Below are 17790 nucleotides of genomic sequence, written 5' to 3'. Positions count from 1 at the left end.
ATTTTTGATACTCAATTTGTGCCTGCTAAACCCATACGGTTGTGTAGGGTAGAGCGGGGCTAGTTGGTTACGGGGTAAGTTGGTCGATGAGAATATCTTCGAATCTACGTATCAAAAAAAAATCGTGTTATATGGGTGATACGTAGTAGATCACCAGAGAAACTAAATGACAAAATGAAGTACCGTTTTAATTGGGACGTATAAAAAATACAGGTTGGTGCCAAATTGGCCATCAATTCTACTCGGTTTTCAAGTTGAAACTTTTTGTCTAAACAAAGCTAGCCAAATTGAAATGAACATGGCTCAACGTGCTATGAAAGTCATTTTCGTTAGTTTTAAGTTGTGTAAAGCAAACTTTCGCTAAATTTTTTTTTCATATATTTCAAGTATTTTTCACATTTAATACATGAGGGGCTAGTTGGTCACATACTAGAGGGGCTGGTTGGTCATATGTACATCATGAATGAATTCAAATAACTAAGTAAAAGCAATGTCAGGAACAGTGCATTTCGTGATGCAAACTTAATCCAAGCAAAAACAGCTTGTTAGTAAAACCATTTGTTTGAAACTATAAACTATTTGGTAAAAGTTATCTCCATTTCATTGTCATTTTGATGAATATTTTATTGCACACTGTAAATGCTGAGTCATTGATCTAAAATAACTATAACGTACACTGATGCATCGACAAATGCCTTCCACCTGATGAAAATTTCGGTGAAAGTAACCTTTCAACAAAAAAAACTAATGTAGCTATAGTTTTGTGCTTGTGATTGCAGATTCGAATCTAGAATTTGGCTCAGGTTCTCAATTTAACCCGTATTGTCTTTGATTTATTTCTCAACCAAACTTTTAGAGAGATTTCAACATATACTTCTCGTCAGATATGAAAGAGTAACACGATTTTTTTCATGTAATTATGATTTACTTTTCTCATGGTTTAAGATTTCGGAAAGCAAACGTATAAACAAAAAACCGGATGCGGTTTGACCTCCGCTGAGACGGTACAGGCTACCGCAAATGCAGTGAGGAAGGAAAACTGAATTGTCCTTCCGAAATATAAATGGTCAATTTACCCCACACCCTAACCAACTTACCCCAGCTGAGGGGCTAGTTGGCCAATTTGATTTCCACTCAAAAAACATAGAATATCCGCAAAATCTTAAACTATTCTGTACAGTTTATATTTTTACTAGATGCTATAGACTTAACACAACATTTCCATGGAATGAGTTTTTGCCATAATATTTCCCACAAAAAGTTACAGAACAATTTGAACAAAAATGACCAACTAGCCCCGCTCTACCCTACGGCATATCCAGCAAATTTGATTTGCTATTGTGTGTACTAAGAAGTTGCAATGTGATTGCGCGGCATAAAGGGACGAAACTGAATATCTCACGCAGTCATTTCTATTCGAACAGTTTCATTTTCGTTTCATGTATTTCGACTGCTGTCATCGAATCACGATGAACATTTTCGCTGTCTGGTGTTCATCGATTCATTTGAAATGAAACTGATGACTAACGGAATGACTGACACAAAGTGTGACTTTTCCTCCTTAACTTATCAAATTTTGTCACAGATGGAAGACCCCCATATTGGTGTTAGCAGAAATCCCTTCGACAGTAAGGTACTTGAGCTTTGAAGACAAACACGTTACTTCGTTACTGAACAAAATCGATCGGAATAGTACTTAGAATTAATTAATTACTATCAGATCCGGCAAACTTCGCCCCGCCCATTTTTTTTCTTTATTTGAATAATTTTAAACATTCTAAGTTGATTGATTACTTGCGATCAGTTCATAGTCGGCATTCGCATGACGAGTCAGATATTGGATGTAAAACACCAACATTCGAAATGATTGGTTTTATCGCAATGAATACATCGTCGCCTTTTGGCTTCTGTGCATTACCTCGAATTACGGATGTACTGGAAATACAGATCGGTGTCGATTGTCCGGTGAATCGATTATCCGGAGTGAAAATAATTTCGACCATCGGGATAATCGAGTTTAACCTGTACCCATATTGGGTGGTATTCGATCATTTACAGCTATTTTTCAGAAATAGGAAGTCGCCATCTTGAATTTCAAGGTGACATGAGCCGTTGCGGAACAAAGTGGTCTAAAGACCATTTTTTTCAAAAATGAGTTTTTTTGCATAAAACGCATCTACTCGAGAAGCTGAATTGGGAGATTAAGAAAATTTCAGAAAATCGAACTTCAAAGCTGATTTATACCGTATTGAAATTTCGTCTGAAACAGAACGGCCATTGTGTTTCGGAACAGAGTTGTCTATATACATAAATCGGTGTAATACTATCATGTAACACGTAACATGTAGCATATTACATGTGATAAGTAACATGTCACTTGTTCTGTACATGTCACACGTAATATGTAACATGTTACACGTAATGTAACACGAAAAATGTAACATGTAAAATATTATGTAATATGTAACATGTTGTGTTACATCTAATGTTACTCGTGACATCTTACATGTGACATGTTATATATATCATATAACATGTAACACTAGCCATTTTCTACGAGTTACCGTCATTTCCTTCGTCATTTACTAGGTTTGTGAACCACTCTGTTCCGAAACGAATCGAGGATTCCAGTGAATATATATACAAAATCAGAGTGGTCTATGTACTTTGGTGAGATAAAATCACCGATTTCGCAAAGAAACTGTTAATTTTATGTATTGTCATGTTAAACCACTTCATAACCTTCATATTAGAACATTTTTGTTCGGCAGAATCTGTTGAACAGAATTTTTTTTAGAGATTTTTCGAAAACTGCTTCTCCTGAAAAATTTGCTCGATGGCACATAGACCACTCTGTTCCGCTACGGCTCACATGTTGAGTCAATTTCTGGCCTCTGAGAATCAATGTGATTCCAGAAATAATTATATTGGGTGGAATTCAGTCATTTTAGTAGTTTTCTAGAAACCGGAAATTATCTTTGAATTAAAAATGGCGCCCAGGGTCAATTTTTGGTTTCTATACATCATCCCGATTACGGGAACATTCAAATTACGTTGTATTTGGTCATTTTCGACCGTTTCCTTGGCTTCTGTGCATCATAGCGAATTCGGAAATACTTATATTGAGTGGTATAAGGTTTTTTTTGACTGTTTTCCTGAAACCGGAAGTCGCCACCTTAGAATTAAAAATGGTGTCTGAGGTCAATTTTTGGCTTCTGTGCATCATTACGATTGCAGATATATTCATAATGGTAGCACTTGGCCACTTTCGAATGTGTTTTAGAAACCGAAAGTCGCTATCTTGGATTCGGAGGAGTGTCAAGTCATCATATAAATATTTCCTTCTCCCAAAAATCTCTACATTTCAAATTTGGTTTCATTCAGAAATAATCAATTTCGAGTTGTGCAGAAATTTTTGTTTCATTTGTATGTGACCCCTTCCTTCCAGAACAGGGAGGGGTCTCGAACTATCTTAATCACCTCTCTCTGCCCTCAAACACTTATACACAAAATTTCACGCCGATCAGTTCAGTACTTTCTATATCTATATAGATCAGAAAGACAGACAGACAGAGCAACATTTCTATATATTTACGTCGTTTTCGTTTTTGCGGTGTAGCTACCCCGCGGACTACACTTTGTCCTATAGCTGTTTTTTTTTTTCATTTTCCGAACTATCCCGGACTACCCTTTTTCTGTTCCGAACAATCCGCGAAAGAAACTGAGTGATCAAAAAAAATGTGTCAAAATCGGTTTGCTTTGATTATCGTTCTTCGCGTGTCAAACATCAGGTTGGATTTTATTTTGTCAAAACATTTGCGAAATGGAGGAAATTTTTAAGCTTTCGGAATCATCATCGTCCGAATCCGTACAGTAGCCAAACGCGACAAAAAGACAATGGCGATAATGACCAAAACAAAACAAAGTGACAGCTACCTTTAGTATTACGCACACCATTGCAACTGCTCAGCTGCAAAATGTAGTCCGGGACGGTATAGCCCTGCCGTAAAAACGAAAACGACATTGCTTGGGATTATAATGATATCAATACCGACGCCTGCTGGTCCAGAACGTAGATCAATGAAAGGAAGGAAAAGGATGTTAGTTCGATACTTGTTGATACAAGAGGCCTGATATAAGCCTGCACACTCCACAAAAATCACAGCGATAAATATTTTGTGTTAGTATTCTACAATCGTGAACAAACTGATACTCCAAGTCTCATGCTCATAAAGCTAAAACAAACAAAAATGGAAGAAATACGCATGAACTGAACAACCTTTTCAAGAACATTCCAATTTAACGTTCATGAGACAAATCTGATACGAGTGGAAATAATCGTAGGCGGCATCCATAGATTACGTGACGTGCAAAGGGGGGTGGGGGTATTTTTGAGTATTACATTTTTGTCACATAGGGAAGGGGGAGGTAAGTTCAGCGTTACATAAGAATTTCTGGAGAGGATTTTTAATAAGAAAATTCTTCTATAGCGTTACGTAATTTTTATGGGGGGTTGGTATTTGCGTTACGTTTCGTTATATATGAGGGGTGGGGGTCCAAAAATAGTATATTTGCGTTACGTAATTTATGGATGTCGCCTTATCTCATTCGAAAAAAAATCTAACCTCTCGAAGCGGTTGTAACCAGTTGAGGAAAACGAAAACAAATCACTGTCTTGCCCGCAATGGTACACCTTGGTAGCTGGAACAATATTCTGGTAAACACCCACTGAACGTTTGAAATGCAGCCTTTAATATACCTGCGAATATATCGTGACCAAGAATTGAGTGAAGTCGCTGAACGCCATCGGCAGAAAGAAGCAAAAAGTCGGATGTGATGATTTCCAGCTTGTAAATGTTAATTGTCTCTTTAAGCTAACGCACAATGGATGTATGAAAAAAAAAAAAAAATAATACCAGAAAAAAAGAAATCCGATATTGTAATTAACTTTGCGACTCCTACACTGTCGGTGTTAAAATAGGGTGTCGAATGCTTTTTTATTAGGTGTCTGCTCGAATATCAACAAATCACAAATTTGAAACATTAACTTGTAGTAAAAAAATCAAAGCCTTGGTGCTACATTCCACTGGGTCATTGTCAAGGTTTGGGAGGAAGAACGAGTACCGGAGGAGTGGATGGAGGGTATTGTGTGTCCCATCTACAAAAAGGGCGACAAACTGGAGTGCTGCAATTACCGGGCAATCACTCTGTTGAACGCCGCCTACAAGGTACTCTCCCAAATACTTTGCCGTCGACTATCACCATTTGCGAAGCATTTCGTGGGGTACTACCAGGCGGGATTTATGGGTGCCCGCGCCACCACGGATCAGATATTCGCGGTTCGGCAGGTTATGCAGAAATGCCGCGAATATTACGTGCCCACACATCATTTGTTCATCGATTTTAAATCGGCGTACGACACAATCGATCGGGACAAGCTATGGCAAATTAAGCACGACCACGGATTTCCGGACAAACTGACGCAGTTGGTCAAAGCGACGATGGATCGAGTGATGTGTGTAGTTCGGGTTTCGGGGGCACTCTCGAGCCCCTTCGAAACCCGAAGAGGTCTAAGGCAAGGTGATGGTCTCTCGTGCCTACTGTTCAACATTGCCCTGGAAGGTGTCATTAGAAGAGCGGGGATTAACACGAGTGGCACGATATTCCAAAAGTCGGTTCAACTGTTTGGTTTCGCCGACGATATTGACCTTGTGGCTCGGACCTTTGTGAAGATGGCGGATACGTACATCGGACTAAAGGCTGAAGCCAAACGGATTGGACTGGTCATCAATGCATCGAAGACGAAGTACATGAAAGGAGAGGGGTTCACGAGAGGACAGTGCTAACCTCCCACCTCGAGTTCAAATTGGTGGTGATGAAATCGAGGTGGTTGATGAGTTCGTGTATCTGGGCTCACTGATAACTGCCGACAACGATACCAGCAGAGAAATTCAACGACGCATTATGGCAGGAAATCGTGCATATTTTGGTCTTCGGAGGACGCTCCGATCGAGTAGAATTCGTCGCCGCACCAAGTTAACCATCTACAAGACGCTGATCAGACCGGTAGTCCTCTACGGGCATGAGACATGGACTATGCTTGTGGAGGACCAACGCGCCCTTGCGGTCTTCGAGCGGAAGGTGTTGCGTACCATCTTCGGTGGACTGCAGATGGAAAACGGAGTGTGGAGAAGGCGAATGAACCACGAACTGCAGGAGCTGCTTGGGGAGCCATCTATCGTCCACACCGCTAAGATAGGTAGGTTGCGGTGGGCTGGGCATGCTGTAAGGATGTCAGACGACAGCCCGGTAAAGATAGTTCTCGAAACCAATCCGTCAAGGACGAGACGGAGAGGTGCACAGCGCGCAAGGTGGATCGATCAGGTGGAAGACGACCTGCGGACCCTACGCAGACTGCAGAGCTGGCGAACTGCAGCCATGGACCGAGTGGAATAGAGACGACTCTTACGTACAGCAAAGGCCACACCACGACTTGGGACTGTTTGATCAGATCAGATCTGGTGCTACATTCCGATTCGGAACTTGACCTTCTGGTTATATATACACAGACTTCGCATTTAGTGTACAGGACAATTGCGGGGCTAGCGCTACGATCCTACTGACACTAACAGTCTCTCCCGAGCCGAGACCCGAACCTACGACGACTGGCTTGTTAGGCCAGCATCATGCCTCGAGACCATCTGGGAGATTTGTAACTAACTTGAATCCATTGAAGTCGTTACAGATTCGAGCGCCTTCACAGCCTGTAGTAACTATTCACATGACACACTACAGTTTTAGCAGAAAAAAAACTGGTAAAAAACACTTGAAATGCAATCTTTTTCTAAGCAGATAGTTCACACGCGCACAAAGTTAGCGGAGCTTCTGGTTGCGCAGTCTTTAAAATGTGAAAAGAAAATGATATTTTTCCCTAACACCGGCGTTTCGAACAATCTATATTCTTTAGCATAACTCTACAAGCGAATTAAGACCAAAAATTTTTTTAGAAACAGTTACGCAAATTATACACATAACATATCAGAGTATTATTTTTCTGTGAAGTGACGGTTAGAGCATTAACTGTCAAAAACAGATAATTACCTAACCTAACAAGAAAAATACATTGAGTTAGCTAAACAAGACATCAAATACAATATTAACTTCTTACATTATGAAAATTAATACTAAACATTTTAACAAAGCAAAACTCGTAGCACTCTCAATCATACTAAACATTTTTTTACGTAACCAGAAACTTGCATACAAACTCTATTGCGCACAAGTTATGTCGTGTGACACTCGGTAGAAGCTTTCAGCGACCGTTGACGTTTACAGTTGTTCATTTCTGTACTCCGTTTGACGTGTTGCATGATTGTTGTGTGTGTTGTACTCAGACCTTCAACGTTACTGCGTTTGTTTACTGTATGGTAGTTTGTGATAAAGCATAGTTTACAGTTCCAAGCAATTTTCACTTCGCTTGGAACTCTAAATAGGGCTTTATAAGCGAATCCTCAGGCGACGCAAAAAAGTGTTGATGGGTTCGTTGAAATCGAATAGTTCTGCAACCTCGTTGAACCTCGTTGACATAAACCTAATCGCATCATTCTGGCCATACCTTGCCTCCAAATTCAGGAGATGAGGTCTCCGCGGATTCCTTTCCGGAGCGTAGAGATTCTAGTCCGCGAGAATAGCAGGTGAATCAATTTTATTTTCCAGGACCTTTGCAACGAAAATAACTTGTGCGTTAAAGCTCCTTCTCTCCAACATCTCAATCCCTAATAACATGCAGCGGTGCTCATAGGGAGGCAGCCTCGTAGCATCATGCCAAGGAAGATGCCTTAGTGCCATACGCACGATTTTTTTCTGGACAGCTTCCCTGCGATAAATCCAGACCTCGTTGAACGGACACCAATCGACAGCCGCTGATTCGAGCATCGAACGTACCAGAGTGCAGTACAAAGCCTTCATGCACAGTGGATCGCGGAATCCATCGGCAATTCTAAAAATGAATCCCAGCTGCTTGTTTGCTCTTGAAATGACATCTTGGTAATAGATCTTTAACTTGGCTTACGCGCTGGAGAGTTTTCCCAGACAAGCTGTATGGAAAACTAATTGAATGACGCTGTCTGCTGAAGGTAATTACATTACATTTTTCCACACACAAGGTAAGAAGATTACGGTTGGTCCAATCACTGAAAGCATCAATCAACTTTTGTAGTTCCAGACAGTCTCCAAGACAGGCTACAATCAAACTGATTTTTACGTCGTCTGCAAAAAGGAGCCGTGCACCCCGAGGTAAAATAGTAGCAACGTCGTTAATGAATAGTGAAAATAAAAGTGGACCCAGATTGCTTCCTTGCGGCACTCTAGAAGAAGGTGTAAATGGCTCAGAATGTGACGACCCAAGACTGACACAAACAACTCTGCCAGTCAGGTACGAACGAAACCATCTCACGAGCATGGCAGAGAGCCCTAGTTTATCCAGCTTTCGTAGAATAATGTGATTTACACGATCGAACGCAGTCTTGAAGTCCATGTACACAGCACCCACTTGCAATCCCGCATTCATTGAGCGAGAACACAACGATAAGAACTGCGAAAGATTGGTTGTGACGAATCTTTTAGGATGAAAACCATATTGGTCACTAGGAATGTAATTTTTCACACGCTGCAAACAGCCCTGTTTTGACGACTATTTCGAAAACTTTGGAAAAGGCACATAATGATGTAATTCCTCGATAATAAGCTATGTTGCACTTGTTCCCTTTTTTGTGAATCGGTGTGAGCAATGAATATTCCAACTAGCCGGAAACAACCTGTCGTGGCGCTTTTCGGCCATTATGCATCAGCTGAAACGATACACGTCTTATTGCGGTAACTTTAGTCAACAGAATGTCGAACGATGGTCTTCGGTGGATTATCGGGCGTCTCTAGCTCCGTCGTTTATCTCTTTCCACCGAAATTCTCTCTCGATCATGACACGATCTGTAGGCATTCCTGCACTCTCCCGAACCTATCTCTTTTTAACCAATGCGTAACCACTCTTCCTCTCTCTCCGTCAATCTAACCCAAGTTGCTTGCGTCCGCTCAACACTTTTCCGAACATCACCGAATCTTCTCCTTCTTCCTGTAAACTCGTCAGCCTGTTTCCGCCAGAATTAGCGTTCACTGTTAGCGTTTCAATATTGACGGTTCTCAAATAGTGCGTTTACTAGACAGCGTACTAACATTGCATACACTGAGAAATATCCTCTCATTCTTATGGATTGATTTCATTATAATAATACCAAATCTACTACACAACCCTTGCTGCAGAGAAAGATTGAACAGCTTCAAAAGAGGCACCACCAGTTCGTTCGAGCATTTTTTTAACAAAGATGTCGGGTTCCCGTTTGGTCCTGGATATCGTTGTCTTCTCACATTTTAAAGACTGCGAAGCCGAAAGAAACTTCTCTGAGTAAACTAACAGTCGATGAAAAGTAATAAAAATACAGTAAATAATTTTCCAAATCAATTTTCCGTTTTAAAATATTCTCCATATGACGTTACATTGAGTCAAACCCACGTCCTCTCTACGTCACATATCATCATGGTTTACTCAACCTCCTCTCCTCATTGCATACGTGACGTATGGATGCTCCAGTCTCCGTCGGCTCTCGAAGCTATATCCTGGGCATCAGGAGACAGTTCTCATAGAGGTATATATACAAGTGCAATCGATTAGTTTGTGACTCACAAAGTACTCGAAAAAGAAACAAATAATTTTTAACTGAAAATAAAAGGTTAACAGCGTCACTATCGACGATTTTTAATTTGAAATAACTTTGTCAGGCTCAATAATGTCAGAAATGTGGTGACATGACATGAATAACATGTAACGAAAAGTGTTTTGATAGGTGCCAAAAGAGTGAAACTGATACAACTTACTAACTGAAATATAATCGAAATGTGTCACATTTTTATCAAAAACCAATTGAAGATAAGCCAGAGGTGCATTAAAAATTAGGGATAAAGTTTGCTTCACGAATATGTCAAAACTATTTTATTAAATATCGTTTTACTTTAGACCAAACATTCACCGAAACTACTGAGATTGATACTATATACGCTGTACTATCTTCAGCTGGAAGATTTTAGTAGTATTTCAATATCTGTTCACAATAAATATGTTTCGCATTAGTTTTGTTTTGATGTTATGCCCATTCAATTTGCAATAGATTTAAAAAAAAAGTTTGTACAGCTTCTTTTAAGTGGTTGAATTTACAAAGTCCTGTGAGAAATACAGTTTTGTAAAATTTTAAATCACTTTATCATTGCATCAGTCACGATTGTCTCGTCATTATTTCCTAGTTTTACTAATTTTTGTCTTCACTTTATTTCGGTATTTTCCATATTACATCTTAATTTCGTGTCTGTTTAGCAGGACTTTATGTTATGATTGATGATGATGATGATGATGGTCCCGCCACATACCCCTACAAAGGTTTGAGCTGGACGATTTATCTATAGATAATTAATGTAATCACAATTTCAATCAGTTATACAAAAAAAACGAACTGATTCCATTTCCAGATATAAACTTCTTCAAAAACTGTTTACTTGATTCACATCGGTAAAGACGTGAATTGCTGTAGAGCCACACAAAGCTAGCACAGGGTTTTCATGACCTTCAGTCAGACTAACCACAATTACTTCATGTATATTCTCTAAGCATTCAAAAAACAATTAAGTTTAAATTGTTAAAGAATCCATTTATATCTGTCTTCCGCGCGCGAGGCTCAAACTTATGTAGTCACTTTCTATTATTTTTTAAGCTACAACAACATAAAGGAAAAAAATCCATCATCACCACCGCGACGAACACAGTAGTTTTGTCATTATATGTTAAAAAAAGATCAAATATAAAATATAAATAAAATTTTACAACACAATCATATCCGTTCGTAAAAAACTTCGTTAGTTACAGGCTTCAATTAAACAATCAATAAATAAATAGATTTCAAAAATAAATATTTCATCCAAAATAAATCCGTTGTTTAAACTTCGTCATATAAACTCTCGTCATTGTTAAAAGCTTTTAAATTTCGTTCTGTACAACAGAAACTTTCACGTGTGAAATACATTGTCTCTTGAACTCCGCAAGTGTTGGTGCACGTTTAACATGTCTTGGCATCGAATTGAAAAAATTTATATCTTTATAAAATAATGAATTCTGTGAAGCTCTGGTTAAAAAGAAAGGTGTTCTTATTTCATCCGCGTTTCTAGTGTTATATCTATGAAAATCACTTCCTCTTTCAATTCGATCACACAAATATTGAGGTAGCAAACCATTAATTATTTTAAAAATGAACACCATAGACAAATAAACAATTCGTTGCTTCCCGGATAACCATTGCAAAGCGTCCAACATAAAAGCAGAGGAAGTTAATCTATCACACTTTAAAATCAAACGCATTATTCTATTCTGCAAACGCTGTAACCTCAATAATTGTGTGTTATTGGCCAAATACAAAAAGGTAGGGCAAAAATCCAAATGGGGCGAGATGATTGACTTGTATAGCTGTATTTTACTACTAATTGTTAGTTCGTTTTTGAAACGGAATAATATTCCATACTACTTGGCAATTTTCTTGATGACATTGTCAATGTGAGCGTTGAACTTTAGGTTGTCATCAATAATCACGCCAAGATATTTCCCGAAATCTCCCGAACGCGACCAATTGTCTCATCATCTATTATAACAGAGACATCGTCATTTACCACGGTGCGCGAGAAAATCATAAATTTAGTTTTATCAATATTCAATTTCAATTGCTTATACTTCAGCCATCTGCTTAGAGAACGTAAATCTTCATTCAAGTGTGAAACAGCTTCTTCTAAATTTTTAGCTGCAATGAACAACATGGTGTCATCGGCAAAAAGATTTATGTCACAAAAACGTAAAACTCGCCGCATGTCATTTATATACATAATAAACAAAAGAGGCCCTAATACACTTCCCTGTGGAACTCCAAGATCATTCTCCACGGGACCAGATACAGAATCATTAAAAACAGTCCGTTGAGTTCTGTCAGACAAATAGCTTTCAAACCATCTGAATGCAGTACTCGAAATTCCAAAGCGCTTGATTGTGTTCAACAATAAGGGCCTAGAAATTGTTTCAAAAGCGCGTTTCAGATCCAAAAATACAGCAACTATTGTGTCTCTATTTTCTAAGTTATCTTTCCATTTTGCAAGAACTAAATTCAACGCGGTTTCACACGAATGGCCTTCCCGGTAGCCAGATTGTTCCGGAATTAATAACGAGTTACTATTTGAATATTCTAACAGCTGACCTTTAACAACAAGTTCCAATATCTTTGCTAACGTGTGTAACATATTGATGGGACGAAACTCTTCGGCTTTAATCGTTCCAGCAACCTTTTGAATCGGAACAACCAACGATTCTTTCCACACTTTAGGCACGTGCCCAGTTAGCAATGATTCATTAATAAGGTTCAGCAGAGTGTGACCAATAACATTGAAGCAATCTTGAATAACCCTAGCATTTACATTGTCTACGCCAGTCGTTTTACCTAATGAAAAACAAATATTTTTAAGGTCATCCATTGTGATTAGGTGAAAACCATCAAATCTACTATTAACGTTAGTCGGCTGTTTTATTTCATCCGGTTCATCGAGCAGTTCAATTGATTGATTGATCAATGAAACACTATTGATGAAATAATCATTGAACTTACTAGCAATTATTTGTTCTGTTTGTTCTAATGTGCCATCAAAAGTTATGGACCGCGGTTTACAATTACTAGGTTTTAATAAAGATTTCAAAATTTTCCATAACTCTTTGCTGTTGTTTTGATGCTGAGTAATCTTTCTCTGGATATATTCACAACGCGTCTTTTTCAACGCTTGTGAATATTTATTAGGCGCGATTGTGTACTTATTCCAATGACTCTGACTATTTGATCTACATAACTTTTTGTACAATTTATCCCTCTTGCGCTTAAGACGCAAAAGATCCAAATTGTACCAGCTGTTCGCGTTCTTTAAGGTGACGAATTTATGTTCAACTAATTGATTCGTACACGTTTTCAAAATACTAGTAAGAACAGCTGCAGAATCATCTAAATTACCGGACACGATTGGAAAATCCAAGCTTCTTTCAACAAGATTCGAAACAGCCTCTTTCGAATATTTTCTCCAGCATTTCAATTTTTTAAAATCATTATTCTCACTCAAGTTGTCTAATACAGTGATTACTAATGTCTCATGATCGGTTATTTTCATATCAGAATCCGTTACTGAACAAATGGAATCCAAATTGGAATAAACATGATCAATCAAAGTTCTACTTCGCTGGGAAATACGTGTAAATTCATTAACGCTTTGTTTTAAATTGAAAGATTCTACTAAACGCTTCAAATGATTCGAATTTGTATTATCTCGCCAGTTGATATTAAAATCGCCAGTCAATATATTCAGTTTACTATAATCGAGAAATTCATCAAGCCAATTTTCCAATATTTCAAGGAAACGGTGATCACTAGCATTGGAAGAATGATACAAAACACCAAAATTACCCACCTCCATACCACGTACTACTGTTATGCCCAAGAACCAATTGCCATCCTTCGCTTCGTTTCGGCAAAGCTCGAATTGAACTGATTCTCTGGCATAAATAGCAACACCGCCAGTTTGTCTAGAATGTGATAAACAAGCAGCCACATTATATCCCGGAATACTATATTGATCATATGCTTCTATATCGACAATATGAGTCTCTGATAAGAACACTAAAAGTGGACGTTTATCTTCAACAATCTGACGTAATGCAACGTAGTTTGTTGTCAACCCCGCAATATACAAATACAAAAATTCGAACTTATTCACATTCTTCTTGGAACTTGTTTGCTATTTATTGAAACACAAGCTGCTTTTCTTTAGATTGAATAATCTTTTATATATCATGCATTCTGAACTAAATGCGGCATGGTTGACGTCCAAATTCATGTTACGCTCTTTATTCGTCTTTAAACAATTAACGCATTTCAAAACAGTAGACGTGCATTCAGATGTTTTGTGTTTTAGGCTACACCTGGAACACGTATCACAATTTTTGCAATCCATGCTCTTGTGCCCAAATTCTCCACATTTGAAGCATCTCAAAACATTTACCGCGGGAAATACTAAGCACCGATCAAATTCTACATTTACTTGCTTAGCAGATAACAAGCTGTTATACGTTTCCAAATCAACCTCTATTACCGCGCTATACTTGTTATACCGAAAGCGTGGATATTCATACGACTTTATTACTTTTACATCATTAATTTTGATACCTCATTTTGACTCTTTAAAAAGTCAATGAAAACATCAGGAGAAAGATTCCCGCTCATGCCCACTATTTTCAATCTCGGCACCGACGTGGGAACAACAGCACTGTAGTTTTCACCCAGATTGCTTTCAATGCCATTTTTCAACTTATCAATATTTTCGCCAACAGCGCATTCAACAATAATGGAACCATCTTTACCGTTCCTAAAATTACTCACTTTGTGTGTTTTTGGATCTAATTTTGTTTTCAAAAACTTCCGATTTTCCTCGCAAGCTTGTTTGGACTCTTTCGGTTTGATCACAATGACCGGACGAGTCTTATGTTTAACGGGCTTAAAACCATCATTAATATTATTATTATTACTAACACTCGTTTAATACTTTTACGGCGACCCTTCACAACTTGCGCAAAAGTCACGCCGTCATCAAAAACATCATCACTATTATCGTCATCAATTCTACGCTTCTTGCTGATTTGGTCCGATTCAGAAGGAACCGTCCCATTCCGCGCGCGGGCATCATTAATTGCAGCTTTATTTTGACGCGTATTTAATTCCAAAACCGAATTGTTCAATGTATCAAATTTCTCACAAAATAATTTTTCAAGAGATTCATTTACATTTAATCTCAACTGCTCCATACCAAAATTCAACGCACTGTTTATCTGGGCCGATATTTGATCCCGCATTTCAATGACCGAATCAGAGAGAGAAGATAATTTCTTCATCTCTTCTTCAATACGCTTGATGTCCGGTATGAAATGTTGCCCACCACAACACTGGTTTGATAAACATTCGTCACACTTGAAGCAAAGATTATCATTATCTGTAACTATCTTTGCCGTTGCCTTGGTGAGCCCAGTACACTTGTAGTGAAACAAACGTGCACAGTTGAAGCCCACACATTTCAACGGCAAATCCGATAGGACAATTGCCGTACCACAGCCAGAGCAAATCATCGCACACAACACACGTTAACACGGGACGCTATACCAATAGACATGCAGAGAAACAAGAGACAGAGGCAAAAAAAATAATGATCGCCACCACCGCTGCTTTGGAAGCGTCGGGGGGGATTTTATTTTAACAAACTTTAACGCGAACTTGCTGCTTAAAGCAACTGTTCTTGTACTAAGCCTTTTGTAGATTCACTAACGACACACGTTAGAATATATCTACCGTGAATCACTGCCCTATTTCACACGTAAATTAACAATTATATATCACCACAAAATAACATCAACTACTCGGTTCGCCATCAAAAGAGAAAACGGAGGATCATTGATCAAAACTAACAGAAGAATCTTTGCGAAACAGGAAAAAGAGCAAAGGTTTCAGATTGCTTCTTTGTGGCACATCATTTCTCTGTTTGTTCTCTGTTTTGTAATTTATATTCAAAGAAAAATAAGTTTGCGAAGATGAATTTGCCACAATACTAAATACTGTTTTCACTTTGAACGAAAGCAGAGTACTCAAATCTAAACCATCCAACTGCTCCACTGCTGCTGCAAAAAAGAAACTAAACAAATACTTCAAAACAACTTACATGTTCAGGACTGGAAGGGTTAGGGAGTGGGCCCGATCTGCGAAGACGGGCTAGGGCACTCCTGAGTCCTTCCGTACTGCTATCTTTGGCACCCCGTTCGAAAATATAACAACCGCAGAGGAACAGTTTGGCGCTGTTTTTCCGGGCCTCACTCGATTGGCCGCCTCTCGGTGGATTGCGTCGGTTGGTTGCCCCACTCTGCCCGGGAACGTGCTTCACAAACTTTCCCCAGCCAGCAGGGAGCAGCTGCAACTTGCTTCCCGCGGCCAAAGCGCCTGTCTTGCTATAGCCGCTGCGGGGCTGGTGGTACAATCTATTATTCACCGAACAGTTCACCAAGAGCTCGTGATATTCTGCACGTGCTGCTGCTGCTTTCACACTTGCTTTCTCTCTGTTTGCTTCATGGGTTCGCGCGCTGTTAGTTGAACAATTTGAATTTTAACTTTTTACTCGTTTGTATGCAGCCCGCGGTGCTCCAACTGTATTGGTATATTCCGTAGCTGTTAGCACTGTGTTCTTCGTTTAGAACTTACAGCTTTTTATTACACTTTTCAGAGGCAATGATGCTTTATTATTTATCTCACATTCGACTTGCCACTTTCCGGTTTACGTAGCAAAACTGGATATAACTTCACATAATATTTTCTCTTCAACCTCAGCACAAAAAAAGGAAACTGAATTAAAAGCGATTGTTTTCCGTTTACTTTTGAGCTTCTAACACTATTATTCAAGACGCCATGCCATATGTCAGCAAGAAAATATGTGTGCAAACTTCGGCTGCAGATAGACGGCAGACAAATGGCAGGATGGAATAAAAACTATTGTTTGTCAGAAGCACACAAGCTTACGCCTTTCTTGCCACACAGCTGTCGTGCTGAAGCGCCTCGGCTGCTACTTAATAACATCAACAACAACAACACGCACACTGAACCAAAGGCAAAGTTTTTTCTTCCTCAAGTGATTTTCTTCCTTTTGATCATTTCTGCTCGAGTTTCGGTTTTTTCTGTGCTTTCTTCTAGCGCTGCTGTTTGCTTTTCCCACCCCAGCAGGAGATAGGTTTCTTCGCGTTTTTCCTTCTACTCCGGAGGCTTTAAATGTATTTCGCCTGGATGCTGAATGTCTTCACCTACTGCCGCTCTACAGTCAGCTGGCAGCAGAGATAGTCGACGCCTCGGTCGTGCACTTTTTCCCGGTCCACATCGTCGGTGGTGGCATTTTTGCATTCCTGGAAGTGTCGTCCCATTGCTCCCTTCTTGGCTCCAGGCGGGACAACTTTCCGTTGAAGGGTTGAAGGGGTAAGCGAGAAAGTTCTACCGGTGTCAGTTATGCACGATTTATGTTATTTTTTTCTTCTCTCTTTTTTGTTTTGTGTAAGCGTGCGGCAGTTCCGATGAGTTTTAATTTTGCTCGATTTTCTTTTCAGGGGAGTGTCTCACAGCAGTCCAGCTGCAACGAAATGAGAAAAAATACGTGAAATTTGTTTTCACAGCGAATTTAAATTTGCATTGTGTTCATGTCTTTATAGAATGGAAAACGTTTTCTTTACGTAATGAAAGGTGTATAATTTTAAACGTTCGATTCCGGCAAGCAGATTCGAATTTGCATGAACTTCCGTACGCACTGAGGAGCGTATCAAAATTCCAAAACTTTGTAAGAATATATTCATTAATTTTACATTTTTTCGTCCTCTTTATTTCAATTGCTTATCGAATCTATAAGACTAGGTAAGACTATTTTGTTTTTTTTTTTCGATGAATTCGTGAAAATGTAATGTTTAATTGTTTAAAATTATTCGAAGTAATAAATTTCCATTTTTATTCAAATAGGGGTTAGGGTAGTCAAGTTTGAATATTAATTATCGCATACATTCGTCTGGAATGTAAGTCTGGATTAGAAATGCTTGAAAGACTA

General features: G+C 38.9%; 1 protein-coding gene across 3 annotated transcripts in view; it reads right to left on the bottom strand.

Moving 5' to 3' along the window:
- LOC129725720 (uncharacterized) overlaps positions 1-17790 on the bottom strand; it is a 500714-nt gene that overhangs the window by 348778 nt on the left and 134146 nt on the right. For all 3 annotated transcript variants that reach the window (XM_055681833.1, XM_055681835.1, XM_055681832.1), the window contains one exon: positions 15880-17325. The gene's annotated coding sequence lies outside the window, so the exon portion shown is untranslated. The remainder of the gene's footprint in view (positions 1-15879; positions 17326-17790) is intronic.

This window comes from Wyeomyia smithii, chromosome 2 (genome assembly GCF_029784165.1).
Source record: "Wyeomyia smithii strain HCP4-BCI-WySm-NY-G18 chromosome 2, ASM2978416v1, whole genome shotgun sequence".
Lineage (NCBI taxonomy): Eukaryota > Metazoa > Arthropoda > Insecta > Diptera > Culicidae > Wyeomyia > Wyeomyia smithii.
The sequence above is the reverse complement of the archived record's forward strand: the minus strand, read 5'-3'. Positions and strand labels throughout refer to the sequence as shown.